Consider the following 10,728-nt stretch of genomic DNA (forward strand, 5'->3'; position numbering starts at 1 on the left):
CTCAATGATTACTTGCTGAATGATTACTTACTGAATGATTACTTACTGAATGATTACTTACTGAATGATTACTTCATGCATGATTATTTACACCATTTTGGAATTTTCCCGCCTTTACCCTATCCAATTCCAGACTTTCACCGCCATTTCCCCCTTACTCTCACCACCACCCTAACCCAAGCTTAACCCAGATAACATGTTATCACCAACACCCTAACCCACGCTTAACCCAGATAACATGTTATCACCAAAACCCTAACCCACGCTTAACCCAGATAACATGTTATCACCACCACCCTAACCCACGCTATACTACAGACACCATGTTTTCACCACTACCCCTCCCTACCTCTCCCTACCCCTCGATACCCCTCCCTAGACCTCTACACCCCTCCATACCCCTCTATACCCCTCTATACCCCTATATACCCCTCCCTAGCCCTCTACACCCCTCCCTACCCCTCTATACCCCTCTATACCCCTCCCTACCCCTCCCTACCTCTCCCTACCCCCCCTACCCCTCCCTACCCCTCCCTAGCCCTCTATATCCCTCCCTACCCTCCCTACCCCTCTATACCCCTCTATACCCCTCCCTACCCCTCCCTACCCCTCCCTACCCTCCAAAGCCCTCTATACCCCTCCCTACCCCTCTCTACCTCTCCCTACCCCTCCCTGCCCCCCTCCCTACCCCCTCCCTACCCTCTATACCCCTCCCTACCCCTCCCTACCCTCCTTACCCCTCTATACCTCTCCCCACCCCTCCCTACCTCTCCCTACCCCTCTATACCGCTCCCCACCCTCCCTACCTCTCCCCACCCCTCCCTACCCCTCCCTACCCTCTATACCCCTCCCTACCCTCCTTACCCCTCTATACCCTCCCTACCCCTCCCTAGCCCTCTATACCCCTCCCCACCCTCCCTAGCCCTCTATACCCCTCCCTACCCCTCTATACCCCTCTATACCCCTCCCTACCCCTCTATACCCCTCTATACCCCTCCCTACCCCTCCCTACCCCTCTATCCCTCCCTACCCCTCCCTACCCTCCCTACCCCTCCTTACCCCTCTATACCCCTCTATACCCTCCCTACCCCTCCCTACCCCCTCTATACCCTCCCTACCCCTCCCTACCCTCCCTACCCCTCTATACCCCTCCCTACCCCTCCTTACCCTCTATACCCCTCTATACCCTCCCTACCCCTCCCTACCCCTCCCTACCACTCTATACCCCTCCCTACCCCTCCCTACCCCTCCCTACCCCTCCTTACCCTCTATACCCCTCTATACCCTCCCTACCCTCCCTACCCCTCCTTACCCTCTATACCCCTCCCTACCCCCTCTATACCTCTCCCCCACCCTCTATACCTCTCCCTACCCCTCCCTACCCCTCCCTACCCCTCTATACCCTCCCTACCCCTCTATACCTCTCCCTACCCCTCCCTACCCTCCCTAGCCCTCTATACCCCTCCCTACCCTCCCTAGCCCTCTATCCCTCCCTACCCCTCCCTACCCTCTATACCCTCCCTACCCCTCCCTACCCCCTCCCTAACCCTCCCTACCCTCCCTACCCTCTATACCCCTCTATTCCCTTCCCTACCCCTCCCTACCCTCTATACCCCTCCCTACCCCTCCCTACCCCTCCTTACCCCTCTATACCCCTCCCTACCCCTCTATACCTCTCCCCACCCCTCCCTACCCCTCTATACCCTCCCTACCCCCTCTATACCTCTCCCCACCCCTCCTACCTCTCCCTACCCCTCTATACCCCTCCCTACCCCTCCCTACCCCTCCCTGCCCCTCTATACCCCTCCCTACCCTCCCTACCCCTCTATACCCCTCCCTACCCCTCCCTACCCCTCCCTACCCACCCTACCCTCCTACCCCTCCCTACCCTCTATACCCCTCCTTACCCCTCTATACCCTCCCTACCCCTCTATACCCCTCCCTACCCCTCCGTACCCCTCTATACCCCTCCTTAACTCTCCCCCATCATCTCTATCCTTACTTTTATCTACCAGAATAAAGTTTTGCAGCTATATCCGTCCTCCTTCTAAGTGTGTCAGTAAAACTAGCTGATGTTGTTCCTATCAACTCAACTCTCTTGACATCTGTTTGACTGACAGGCTCATCATAAAGGTGCATGCGTTCTGAAATATTGAACGCTGTTTAAAATTCCAAAGTCCATTTCGGCACATCCCTCGCAATGCGGCGTTAAGATATTCATGAACATAATTCATGTATCGTAATGGAGGGATGAAATTAAGGCAAATTACGTTTGATTAGTTTGAATACTAGACCGTGTTGCTTGCTGGGTAAAGGCTGGAGTATCTGTCAATCATCAGTCACCCTAATTTCAATTCCAAACTTTTTCTCAGAGGTTAAACTCTAGATTGATGTATCCGTGAAAAGCAGTGAGTGCGTTCCAAATGGCACCCTATTCCCTACATAGTACCCTATGGGCCCCTGTCAAAAGTAGCACTCTATAGGGAATACGGGCCCATATCGGACTCAGCCTCAGACTGCCACCCCAATTCCAAACATCTGTGAGATTCACCTTTAGATTGATGTATCTGTGAAAAGCACTTTTTCAGTCTGAATGATGGATTGACATGGTGAGATGTAATTAATTAGTCTTCAATGTTCTCTGTGATGAGGAACATGTTGAGGAAGTCTTGTCTTCTGCCATCAATTGTCTTTTGCTATAACGGTCACTACAAATTGAATCATAGAATTCCCTGACCCATATCACCTGGCTAGGAAAAAAGTCTGGGCCCTAGATATGAGATTTGACTTGGGCTCAGAGGTTTTCCTCGTAATATAAAATGGTCAGGTCAAATGGGTCATGTCAAATGGGTCAGGTTAAATTAGGGTTGGGCGATATATCGAATTCATTCAATTAAATTGAATGTCTGTTTTTACGCAATATTCCAAATGCCTGTATCGCAAGAATAACGTTTTTATTACATTTTTTATTTATGTCCGCTTGTTGTCTTTTTTTGGTCTCATGTACTTCTGTGCTGCACCTTCCCATTTACACCAGAGATCTGAATATGATGAGGAGATGCTCATGTCTCCGCCCCGACAATGGGAGTCGTTGTCCCAAAGGTGGGAAGGCAGGTGATAAGAAATGCATAGTGCTTATTTTTGGACAGATTTTTTGGGCACATGTGAAACCTCTCTCTGTCTCTTCTTCTGTTTTACACACACACACCAAGCCCATCAACCTGCCAAGATGAGAGATCACTTCTTCCTCTCTGACAAGCGGCGTCAACTCGCTATTTGCATTTGAGGTTTTGCCCAACAGAATCGGTCATATGGACACCGAAACACATGGAGACATTATTTTACTGTAATAGAGGATAAATTAACCTTTCTAGCGTTACCCTTAAGGCTGTTTTTTACCCAAAGGCTGTTAAACTAGCTGTCTAGTCTGTGTTTTACAAATGTGCAATAAGCTCAAAACACAATTTATATAAGGAATTGGCAACTCGTTCTCATTCTGAGAAATAAAGATAGGCCACTTGATTTCAACATCTGAACAAAGTGGACAGGCTAACATGCTGTTCGAACAGTTGGAGACGGACAGAGGGGTGTGTTCATAACAGTTCAACTGTTCTCTGCCTTGTTAGCTAGCGAAGAGATCCAAGATGGCTAAACGTGAAATATGAAGATTAGCTGGCTGGTCACTAGCACGTGGGGTTGTGCGTGAGAGATTGTTTATGAGACCTGTGTTCATTTCCTATAATGCCCTGCTACCAGAAGATGGTTATTATTAGTGAATGTGCATTATGCATTAGGTTCTGGTCATTTTCTTAAACAAAAATGAAATATTCATAGATTTTCTGCATCATCGAGCATTCCCTCGCTATTTTATTAACCCTTCTTTAGTATTGTCCTCCATTCCTTCTTCATCTCTTATTTAGTACTGTCCTCCATTCCTTCATCTCTTCTTTAGTATTGTCCTCCATTCCTTCATCTCCATTCCTTCATCTCTTCTTTAGTATTGTCCTCCATTCCTTCATCTCCATTCCTTCATCTCTTCTTTAGTATTGTCCTCCATTCCTTCATCTCTTCTTTAGTATTGTCCTCCATTCCTTCATCTCTTCTTTAGTATTGTCCTCCATTCCTTCTTCATCTCTTATTTAGTATTGTCCTCCATTCCGTCTTCATCTCTTCTTTAGTATTGTAATAATATGCCATTTAGCAGACGCTTTTATCCAAAGCGACTTACAGTCATGCGTGCATACATTTGTTTTTTTGTGTATGGGTGGTCCCGGGGATCGAACCCACTACCTTGGTGTTACAAGCGCTGTGCTCTACCAGCTGAGCTACAGAGGACCACATTCTCCTCCATTCCTTCATCTCCATTCCTTCATCTCTTCTTTAGTATTGTCCTCCATTCCTTCATCTCTTCTTTAGTATTGTCCTCCATTCCTTCATCTCCATTCCTTCATCTCTTCTTTAGTATTGTCCTCCATTCCTTCATCTCCATTCCTTCATCTCTTCTTTAGTATTGTCCTCCATTCCTTCTTCATCCCCCCCATTCATCCCTGCCTCTAACGATGAGCATGTCTGTTATCCTCCCACTATCCCTCCTCCCTCTATCCCACCTCCCTCTATCCCTCCTCCCTCTGTACCTCCTCCCTCTATCCCTCCTCCCTCTGTCCCTCCTCCCTCTGTCCCTCCTCCCTCTGTCCCTCCTCCCTCTATCCCTCCTCCCTCTATCCCTCCTCCCTCTGTCCCTCCTCCCTCTGTCCCTCCTCCCTCTGTCCCTCCTCCCTCTATCCCTCCTCCCTCTGTCCCTCCTCCCTCTGTCCCTCCTCCCTCTGTCCCTCCTCCCTCTATCCCTCCTCCCTCTGTCCCTCCTCCCTCTATCCCTCCTCCCTCTATCCCTCCTCCCTCTGTCCCTCCTCCCTCTATCCCTCCTCCCTCTGTCCCTCCTCCCTCTATCCCTCCTCCCACTGTCCCTCCTCCCTCTGTCCCTCCTCCCTCTGTCCCTCCTCCCTCTGTCCCTCCTCCTCTGTCCCTCCTCCCTCTATCCCTCCTCCCTCTGTCCCTCCTCCCTCTATCCTCCTCCCTCTGTCCCTCCTCCCTCTGTCCCTCCTCCTCTCTCCATCCTCCCTCTGTCCCTCCTCCCTCTATCCCCTCCTCCCTCTATCCCTCCTCCCTCTATCCCCTCCTCCCTCTATCCCTCCTCCCTCTATCCCTCCTCCCTCTATCCCCTCCTACCTCTATCCCTCCTCCCTCTATCCCTCCTCCCTCTATCCCTCCTCCCTCTGTCCCTCCTCCCTCTATCCCTCTCCTCTATCCCTCCTCCCTCTATCCCTCCTCCTCTGTCCCTCCTCCTCTATCCCTCCTCCTCTATCCCTCCTCCCTCTATCCCTCCTCCCTCTGTCCCTCCTCCCTCTATCCCACCTCCCTCTGTCCCTCCTCCCTCTATCCCCTCCTCCCTCTATCCCTCCCTCTATCCCACCTCCCTCTATCCCTCCTCCTCTATCCCTCCCTCTATCCCTCCTCCCTCTATCCCTCCTCCCTCTATCCCTCCTCCCTCTATCCCTCCCTCTATCCCACCTCCCTCTATCCCTCCTCCCTCTATCCCTCCCTCTATCCCTCCTCCCTCTATCCCTCCTCCCTCTATCCCTCCTCCCTCTGTCCCTCCTCCCTCTATCCCTCCTCCCTCTATCCCTCCTCCTCTATCCCTCCTCCCTCTATCCCTCCCTCTATCCCACCTCCCTCTATCCCTCCTCCCTCTATCCCTCCCTCTATCCCTCCTCCCTCTATCCCTCCTCCCTCTATCCCTCCTCCCTCTGTCCCTCCCTCCCTCTATCCCTCCCTCTATCCCTCCTCCCTCTATCCCTCCCTCCCTCTATCCCTCCTCCCTCTATCCCTCCCTCTATCCCTCCCTCCCTCTATCCCTCCTCCCTCTATCCCTCCCTCTATCCCTCCCTCTGCCCCTCCTCCCTCTGTCCCTCCTCCCTCTATCCCACCTCCCTCTATCCCTCCCTCTATCCCTCCCTCTATCCCTCCCTCCCTCTATCCCACCTCCCTCTATCCCTCCCTCTATCCCTCCCTCTGCCCCTCCTCCCTATATCCCTCCTCCCTCTATCCCTCCCCTCTATCCCTCCCTCTGTCCTCCTCCCTCTATCCCTCCTCCCTCTATCCCTCCCTCCCTCTATCCCTCCTCCCTCTGCCCTCCTCCCTCTGTCCCTCCTCCCTCTGTCCCTCCTCCCTCTGTCCCTCCTCCCTCTGTCCCTCCTCCTCTATCCCTCCTCCCTCTATCCCTCCTCCCTCTGTCCCTCCTCCCTCTGTCCCTCCTCCCTCTGTCCCTTCCCTCTATCCCTCCTTCCTCTATCCCTCCTCCCTCTGTCCCTCCTCCCTCTATCCCTCCTCCCTCTATCCCTCCTCCCTCTATCCCTCCTCCTCTGTCCCTCCTCTCTATCCTCCTCCCTCTATCCCTCCTCCCTCTATCCCCTCCTCCCTCTATCCCTCCTCCCTCTATCCCTCCTCCCTCTGTCCTCCTCCCTCTATCCTCTCCTCCCTCTGTCCCTCCTCCCTCTATTCCTCCTCCCTCTATCCCTCCTCCCTCTATCCTCCTCCTCTATCCCTCCTCCCTCTATCCCTCCTCCCTCTGTCCTCCTCCCTCTATCCCTCCTCCTCTGTCCTCCTCCCTCTATCCCTCCCTCTATCCCTCCTCCCCTATCCCTCCTCCTCTATCCCTCCTCCCTCTATCCCTCCCTCTATCCCTCCCTCTGCCCTCCTCCTCTGTCCCTCCTCCCTCTATCCCTCCCTCTGTCCCTCCTCCCTCTATCCCTCCCTCTATCCCTCCTCCCTCTATCCCTCCTCCCTCTATCCCTCCTCCCTCTGTCCCTCCTCCCTCTATCCCTCCTCCCTCTATCCCTCCTCCCTCTATCCCTCCTCCCTCTATCCCTCCTCTATCCCACCTCCCTCTATCCCTCCTCCCTCTATCCCTCCCTCTATCCCTCCTCCTCTATCCCTCCTCCCTCTATCCCTCCTCCCTCTGTCCCTCCTCCCTCTATCCCTCCCTCTATCCCTCCTCCCTCTATCCCTCCCTCCCTCTATCCCTCTCCCTCTATCCCTCCCTCTATCCCTCCCTCCCTCTATCCCTCCTCTCTCATCCCTCCCTCTATCCCTCCCTCTGCCCCTCCTCCCTCTGTCCCTCCTCCCTCTATCCCACCTCCTCTATCCTCCCTCTATCCCTCCCTCTATCCCTCCCTCCCTCTATCCCACCTCCTCTATCCTCCCTCTATCCCTCCCTCTGCCCCTCCTCCCTATATCCCTCCTCCCTCTATCCCTCCCTCTATCCCTCCCTCTGTCCCTCCTCCCTCTATCCCTCCTCCCTCTATCCCTCCCTCCCTCTATCCCTCCTCCCTCTGCCCCTCCTCCCTCTGTCCCTCCTCCTCTGTCCCTCCTCCTCTGTCCCTCCTCCCTCTATCCCTCCTCCTCTATCCCTCCTCCCTCTATCCCTCCTCCCTCTGTCCCTCCTCCCTCTGTCCCTCCTCCCTCTGTCCTCCTCCCTCTATCCCTCCTCCCTCTATCCCTCCTCCCTCTGTCCCTCCTCCCTCTATCCCTCCTCCCTCTATCCCCTCCTCCCTCTATCCCTCCTCCCTCTGTCCCTCCTCCCTCTATCCCTCCTCCCTCTATCCCTCCTCCCTCTATCCCCTCCTCCCTCTATCCCTCCTCCCTCTGTCCCTCCTCCCTCTGTCCCTCCTCCCTCTATCCTCCTCCCTCTGTCCCTCCTCCCTCTATTCCTCCTCCCTCTATCCCTCCTCCCTCTATCCTCCTCCCTCTATCCCTCCTCCCTCTATCCCTCCTCCCTCTGTCCCTCCTCCCTCTACTCCCTCCTCCCTCTGTCCCTCCCTCCCTCTATCCCTCCCTCTATCCCTCCTCCCCCTATCCCTCCTCCCTCTATCCCTCCTCCCTCTATCCCTCCCTCTATCCCTCCCTCTGCCCCTCCTCCCTCTGCCCCTCCTCCCTCTATCCCTCCCTCTGTCCCTCCTCCCTCTATCCCTCCCTCTATCCCTCCTCCCTCTATCCCTCCTCCCTCTATCCCTCCTCCCTCTGTCCCTCCTCCCTCTATCCCTCCTCCCTCTATCCCTCCTCCCTCTATCCCTCCCTCTATCCCACCTCCCTCTATCCCTCCTCCCTCTATCCCTCCCTCTATCCCTCCTCCCTCTATCCCTCCTCCCTCTATCCCTCCTCCCTCTGTCCCTCCCTCCCTCTATCCTCCCTCTATCCCTCCTCCCTCTATCCCTCCCTCCCTCTATCCTTCCTCCCTCTATCCTCCTCTATCCCTCCCTCCCTCTATCCCTCCTCCCTCTATCCCTCCCTCTATCCCTCCCTCTGCCCCTCCTCCTCTGTCCCTCCTCTCTCTTCACCTCCCTCTATCCCTCCCTCTATCCCTCCCTCTATCCCTCCCTCCTCTATCCCACCTCCCTCTATCCCTCCCTCTATCCCTCCCTCTGCCCCTCCTCCCTATATCCCTCCTCCCTCTATCCCTCCCTCTATCCCTCCCTCTGTCCCTCCTCCCTCTATCCCTCCTCCCTCTATCCCTCCCTCCCTCTATCCCTCCTCCCTCTGCCCCCCTCCCTCTGTCCCTCCTCCCTCTGTCCCTCCTCCCTCTGTCCCTCCTCCCTCTATCCCTCCTCCCTCTATCCCCTCCTCCCTCTATCCCTCCTCCCTCTGTCCCTCCTCCCTCTGTCCCTCCTCCCTCTGTCCCTCCTCCCTCTATCCCTCCTCCCTCTATCCCTCCTCCCTCTGTCCCTCCTCCCTCTATCCCTCCTCCCTCTATCCCCTCCTCCCTCTATCCCTCCTCCCTCTGTCCCTCCTCCCTCTATCCCTCCTCCCTCTATCCCTCCTCCCTCTATCCCCTCCTCCCTCTATCCCTCCTCCCTCTATCCCTCCTCCCTCTGTCCCTCCTCCCTCTATCCTCTCCTCCCTCTGTCCCTCCTCCCTCTATTCCTCCTCCCTCTATCCCCTCCTCCCTCTATCCCTCCTCCCTCTATCCCTCCTCCCTCTATCCCTCCTCCCTCTGTCCCTCCTCCCTCTATCCCTCCTCCCTCTGTCCCTCCCTCCCTCTATCCCTCCCTCTATCCCTCCTCCCCCTATCCCTCCTCCCTCTATCCCTCCTCCCTCTATCCCTCCCTCTATCCCTCCCTCTGCCCCTCCTCCCTCTGTCCCTCCTCCCTCTATCCCTCCCTCTGTCCCTCCTCCCTCTGTCCCTCCTCCCTCTATCCCTCCTCCCTCTATCTCTCCTCCCTCTATCCCTCCTCCCTCTGTCCCTCCTCCCTCTATCCCTCCTCCCTCTGTCCCTCCTCCCTCTATCCCTCCTCCCTCTATCCCTCCTCCCTCTATCCCTCCCTCCCTCTATCCCTCCTCCCTCTATCCCTCCTCCCTCTATCCCTCCTCCCTCTGTCCTCCTCCTCTATCCCTCCTCCCTCTGTCCCTCCTCCCTCTATCCTCCTCCCTCTGTCCCTCCTCCCTCTATCCCTCCTCCCTCTATCCCTCCTCCCTCTATCCCTCCTCCCTCTATCCCTCCCTCCCTCTATCCCTCCTCCCTCTATCCCTCCTCCCTCTATCCCTCCTCCCTCTATCCCTCCTCCCTCTGTCCCTCCTCCCTCTATCCCTCTCCTCTATCCCTCCTCCCTCTATCCCTCCTCCCTCTATCCTCTCCTCCTCTGTCCCTCCTCCCTCTATCCCTCCTCCCTCTGTCCCTCCTCCCTCTATCCCTCCTCCCTCTATCCTCCCTCCCTCTATCACTCCTCCCTCTATCCCTCCTCCCTCTATCCCTCTCCCTCTATCCCTCCTCCCTCTGTCCCTCCTCCCTCTATCCCTCCTCCCTCTATCCCTCCTCCCTCTATCCCTCCTCCCTCTATCCCTCCTCCCTCTATCCCTCCTCCCTCTATCCTCTCCTCCCTCTGTCCCTCCTCCCTCTATCCCTCCTCCCTCTGTCCCTCCCTCTGTCCCTCCTCCCTCTATCCTCCTCCCTCTATCCCTCCTCCCTCTATCCCTCCTCCCTCTATCCCTCCTCCCTCTATCCCTCCTCCCTCTATCCCTCCTCCCTCTATCCCTCCTCCCTCTATCCTCTCCTCCCTCTATCCCTCCTCCCTCTATCCCTCCTCCCTCTATCCCTCCTCCCTCTATCCCTCCTCCCTCTGTCCCTCCTCCCTCTATCCCTCCCTCTGTCCCTCTCCCTCTGTCCCTCCTCCCTCTATCCCTCCTCCCTCTATCTCTCCTCCCTCTATCCCTCCTCCCTCTGTCCCTCCTCCCTCTATCCCTCCTCCCTCTGTCCCTCCTCCCTCTATCCCTCCTCCTCTATCCCTCCTCCCTCTATCCTCCTCCCTCTATCCCTCCTCCCTCTATCCTCCTCCCTCTATCCCTCCTCCCTCTATCCTCTCCTCCCTCTATCCCTCCTCCCTCTATCCCTCCTCCCTCTATCCCTCCTCCCTCTATCCTCTCCTCCCTCTGTCCCTCCTCCCTCTATCCCTCCTCCTCTATCCCTCCTCCCTCTGTCCCTCCTCCCTCTATCCCTCCTCCCTCTATCCCTCCTCCCTCTATCCCTCCTCCCTCTATCCCTCCGTGTGTGTGTGTGTGTGTGTGTGTGTGTGTGTGTGTTAGTGGCTGGAAGTATGTGCAGTCTCTGTGGTGATAAGATGAACTCTTCATTAGAGTGATTATTACTGAGACTCAGGCCTCATGAACTTCTAACACATA

At 55.6% G+C, this 10,728-nt stretch overlaps 1 pseudogene; it reads left to right on the forward strand.

Annotated features, from left to right (window-relative positions):
• The window catches only part of LOC123492902, a 66,762-nt pseudogene extending 56,856 nt beyond the window's left edge, over positions 1 to 9,906 (forward strand).
• The last annotated feature ends 822 nt before the right edge of the window (positions 9,907 to 10,728 follow it).

Source organism: Coregonus clupeaformis, chromosome 17, assembly GCF_020615455.1.
Source record: "Coregonus clupeaformis isolate EN_2021a chromosome 17, ASM2061545v1, whole genome shotgun sequence".
Classification (NCBI taxonomy): domain Eukaryota; kingdom Metazoa; phylum Chordata; class Actinopteri; order Salmoniformes; family Salmonidae; genus Coregonus; species Coregonus clupeaformis.